Raw genomic sequence first — 4,721 nt, 5'->3', positions numbered from 1 at the left:
TGGTGTGCCAGGAGGTGCTGTGGTGGGACTGGGGAGATGGGTCTCCCCAACATGAGGGCACCCATGTGGCTGCTGCAGCCGGTGGGACATCACAGGAGGGGTTCCTCCTTGTGTCCCCAGTATGGACGCTCTGCTGAAGGGCTGGGAGCTGCCAGCAAAGTCCACTCACTGCCTCAGCCTTGCCCAGGTGAGACAGGACCATGGTGCAAACCAGACGGGGAAATTTGGCACCTTTGAGGCAGCTGAGTAGCCTGGAGGGATCTTTCCCTGTGACAGCCCAGCTCTATGCAGCTGCCTGCAAAGCTCAGGTCTGCCCGGGACTTGCTGTGCTCAGAGCCAGGGGTGCACACAGGGGGGAGAAGAGTCATTCTACACTCCTTCCTTGCTCTGCAGCTCCGTGAATCCTCAGCACAGCCTTTCCCTGGGAGCCCTGTGCCACCTGGGTTGTGCAGCACGGCCAGTGCTGGGTGTCCGTGGGGTGTCAGTGTCTGTGCTGGGGACTGTGGGTGACAGCTGATGGCTGTGACTAGCAGCCAGCCTGGGGGGTGGAGTCCACAGGGCTCAGCCCAAAGCTGGGGCACCAGACCCCTACAGCTGGCCCCCTCCCATCCCAAAAGCTCCCCGGGAATCGAGCCACAGCTCTGCACATCATCTGGGAGGGAGAAAACAGGGAGTAGCGAGAGCATTTACATCCCAAAGGCCCAACAGCCCTGGCTGCCCTCAGAGGGTGAAAGCAACATCCGTACCACCGCTCCCCACCGCCCCTGAGGGTGAGGGCTGCAAACATCGGGGTGCGAGGGCTCCCCATGGCCCTGCCGAGGGCCCTGCAGGGAGCAGGGAGCTCTCCCTTTCATGTCTGATCCCTCCCAAAACCGCAGCTTCCCTTCGGCCCGCGCGGGGATCAACCGCGGGTCATATTTAATAAAGGTGGGGATGGGAGAAGGCTTCAAACCATGACGTCAGGCCGGCGCGGGGGAGGCGGGGGCAGCAGGGAATGCCAGAACCTCGGCGAGAGTGGGGGCAGAGGAGAACAACAAAAACCCACCTCAGCCAGGCGATTTAATGGCCCTGTTTTGGTGGGAACTCTCTCGGCCACTGCCCGCCAGGTCAGGGGCGTGTGTCTGCGCGCGCTCGGGCGTTAAATGAAACTGGGAGAGAGAAAATGGAGAGGCCGAGAGGAAACGTGTCAGCACGGCCACGGCAGAAAGCCCCCGGTGCCGCCCGAGTCACGGGGCTGTGCCCGGCTGCCAGCCCAGGCGGCTCGTGGGAGGGAGAGCACCCCCTGGACCCCAGGGCCTGTGGGTCCCACGTCCCCGTGCTGCCCAGGATGAGGGTGGGCTGAGGTTGCCCGGTGGGGACACAGGGGTGCCCCTGCCTGCCCCAGGGCTGCCTTTGCCTGGGGTGTGGCCGTGCAGTGCCAGGGGCAAAGTGTCCCCGTCCCCACATGCTGCAGACTTGCCTGTGTCTGACCCCAGGATTGGCTGTGGTGGCCGTGGCCAGCATGAGTGGCTTTGGTGGCCATGGCTGATATGGGTGGCTTTGCTGCCCAAGCTGGGGGCAAACGCTGCCAGTTCCCTCCATGGGTGATGCAGGAGGCTGTGGCTGCAGGTGAGGAGTTGCCTGTCTGAGGCAATGGTGCCAGCAAAGGGATTCTAGTTTGGTAGTGAGGAGCCTCTCTGGAGCTGTTGGTGATGGGGGGAGGGAGGTGAGGCCATCTCTAGCTGTAGGAGCCGGTGGCCAGCACCAGACATATGGACTCCTCTGTGGTATATGTGGACTGGCTGCAAACCGGGTGGCTTTGGAAGGCTGGGAAGCCCAGCAGAGCGTGTTCAGCTTAAAACACTCCAACCCTGTGCAGCCATCCTGCATTCCCAGCCACAGCCACCTCCTGCTGAAAGCTTGGGCTGATGCTCACGCCAGGCTGGTGCCTTCCCCTGGCTGGGAAACTATGTGCTCCCAGCCCCACGGGGCACCCAGTGGCCCCCCGAGCCGGAATGACCACACTCCTGTGCTGAGAGGAGTTAATGAGCTGTGCCGGACAACGATGGGAAAAGGCCGATTGCAGTGAGGCTCCTGACACTGCTCGGAGGAGCTGGGTGTGGAGGAAGGGGGAAGAGCAATAGGGTGAGAGAGATGGACCAGAAAACGATATCCACTTCATTAGCCAGGTGGCTCCAAATGTGTGGAAACAGGACAAGGTCCAGGTCACCCACTGTGACAGAACATGATTATCATGCGATGCCATGCAGCCCGTGCAAAGACCAAGGCAAAGCTCACCAGCCCACTTGAAAGGGAGAGGGGACCTTCTCAGAGCAAGAGCCTGGTTGTTCCCAGGCTGGCAGCAGGGTGGGGGGTATCTGCAGGTGGGTACAGCTTGTGCTGGGGAATCTGGGCACTCAGCCCAGCTCCTGCTCGCCCCAGCACCTGTGGAGTGTCCCCCAAGCTCTGCCCTGGGCAGGAGCCTGGGAAGGGGGCAGCAGTGGGCAGGAAGCCTGGGGAGCACAGCTGGTGCAAGCCTGTGTGCTGGTAGCAGGGGGTTGTTGCTTGGGACAGCAGAGGCTCTGTGTGGTTGCCATCCCCAAAGACAAGTGGTTTGTCATCTCTCCTGGAGTCAGGGGAGCTTTGGGAGGGTCAGAGCCTAGCTGTGCTGTGAAGGATGAGAGCACCTATGGGTGTGAGGAACCTGGCAGGCGTGTACTACTCACCCTCACAGGGGAGAAAGCTGGGGTCTCTCACCCTGCAGCCTGACCTGTGCACCCTCTAGATATTTGGGTGCTAAACTCCTTTGGAGCTGACCTGGGCAGAGCTGGCACCAGGAGACAACTGACCCACCAGTGCCAGGCCCAGCAGAGCCTGGGAGACTCCAACTCTGGCTGCAGGCACAGCAGAGCAGGGGCTCGGTGGGCACAGGATAGAGGGCAAAGGAACACGGTATAATCAGGAGATGCTCAGCCAGGCCAGGGGTCCAGGCTGGCAGCTGGGAGGGGCTTTGGGGGATTTTTTGTTCCTCTCTTTGATAGGTTGTGCTCAGCCTGTTGTGTGTCCATGAAAAACCCTGCACAGCCATCACACACTCATCCACAAACTCCCTCCCAAGCATGCAGAGAGGCTTCCTGCTCCCTTTGGGATACCTTGGACCCCCAGCCCTCCCATCCCCAGCTGTGGCTCTGTCCCACATCCCACAAAGGGCAGGGAGGCTCTGAGACTGTCCTGGCCCCAGGCTGCTCCTGCGCTGCTCCACAGAGCAGGAATGGTTTTGTCTGACTCCTCAGGAGTGTGTTCAATCCACACAGCTCTCAACACACTCCCATTGGTGGGTTGGACTGCTCCCCGTGAGCTGTGGAGCTTTTCCCTTCTCTCTGCTGGAAGAAAAACTGCCACTGGCTCCCTGGAGCCTTTTGCCAGAAGTGGGGACCGTGGCCAGTGTCTGCAGATACCCACAGCCAGGCTCCTGCAGGGCTCTGGGGCTGTGCTGTAAAGCACTCGGGGTCTGCCACAGCTGCTGGTGGCTGGCAGGATTTTCTGGGGGCTTTTGAGAAGAACAGGCAGCTCCAACTTCAGGTACTCTGTATAAGTCTGCATCTAGGCTGGAGATGATGTGTTTAAAGCTATTGTCCTCTGCCAGGGCCAACATCCAGGTGCCAGCCAAAAGTAGCAGGGACCTGGGCTACCAAACTGAAAGTACTTTGGGAGGTGTGTGGGGGATTCATGGCTGGAAATTTCAGCCACTGGCCCTGCCTTCCCCTGCAGGGTCCCACGTTGTGCTCTGGCTGTGCTGGTGCCTCTTGGATTTGTCCTGGCTTTGGTTTATGTGAATTTGCTGATCTTTGGGACTCGGTGCAGTCACAGAGTTAGGCAAAATAGTTTTAGTTCAGATCCTAGAGCCTGGCTTGGGATCTTCTTCTGCACACTTCCAACACATTCCCTGCTCCCAGCCCTGATGGCTGCCAAGGTTCAAGGGAGGGCTTTGTGTCCCCTGAGCACCCCTGTCCATGCAGGGTCCCCTTTGCTAACTTGCTGAGAGTCTTTCTCTCTGTGCAATGAGCTCATGGTGAGCCTGACCCCAAAGCTGCCCCACAGCAGGAGCCATGACCCTCATTGGAAACCCCTGCTTTGGGAGTGCTCTCCTTCCTGGGTCCTCGCAGCCCATGCCCGTGCTGTGCCAGGGCTTTGGCAGCACGGTGGGGGGTACCGGGGCTGGCATTCCCCTGCAAGGTGTTTCCTTAGCTTGGCCCCTTTTCAGCAGGGAGCACAGCCCCCGCAGCAGCCAGACCCGCCGCGGCGCTGCTGCCGGGCTCCGGGGGTACGGGCAGAGCGGCAGAGAGCCCGTCCCCGTGTCCATGCCAGGGGGAGCAGCTGGCACCGGCCCCGCGGCCGCGCAGCGAGCCCCTCGACGGCAACCACAGCCGCGGCCGCCCGTCCCGTCCCTCTCTGCCCTCGCCGCTCCTCCGAGGCCTCGCGGCGGCCGCGGGCGAAGTCCGTCCCAGCGCCACCGATAAGGGCCGGGCCGGGGCGGGGGCGCGGGGCCCGGGCGGCGGCCGGAGGAGAGGCTTTGCCGCGCTGATTTGCATAAGGTATATTGCCTAATGGTGGCGGTCATGGCTTGGCAGAGGGCGGCCCGCGCCCCGCAGCACCCGCCGGCCGGGGCGGAGCGGCAGCGGCCGGAGGGCGGGCGGGAGGCGCGGGGCGAGCGGCGGGGCGCGCCGGCGGCGCCCGGGAGG

The sequence above is a fragment of the Colius striatus genome, chromosome 20 (assembly GCF_028858725.1).
Source record: "Colius striatus isolate bColStr4 chromosome 20, bColStr4.1.hap1, whole genome shotgun sequence".
Taxonomy (NCBI): domain Eukaryota; kingdom Metazoa; phylum Chordata; class Aves; order Coliiformes; family Coliidae; genus Colius; species Colius striatus.
This window is presented reverse-complemented; position numbering follows the sequence as displayed.